We start from the raw sequence: 216 nt of genomic DNA on the forward strand, positions 1-216 counted from the left end.
CCACGCCTGGCTAATTTTGTATTTTTAGTAGAGACAGGGTTTCTCCATGTTGGTCAGGCTGGTCTTGAACTCCTGACCTCAGGTGATCTGCCTGCCTTGGCCTCCCGAAGTGTTGGGATTACAGGCATGAGCCACCGTGCCTGGCCGGCGGCCCTGCCTCTTAATACTTAAAGGTCAATGTCACATTGGCAATATCTGAATTTAGGAGGGGACACA

The sequence above is a fragment of the Macaca fascicularis genome, chromosome 6 (assembly GCF_037993035.2).
Source record: "Macaca fascicularis isolate 582-1 chromosome 6, T2T-MFA8v1.1".
Lineage (NCBI taxonomy): Eukaryota > Metazoa > Chordata > Mammalia > Primates > Cercopithecidae > Macaca > Macaca fascicularis.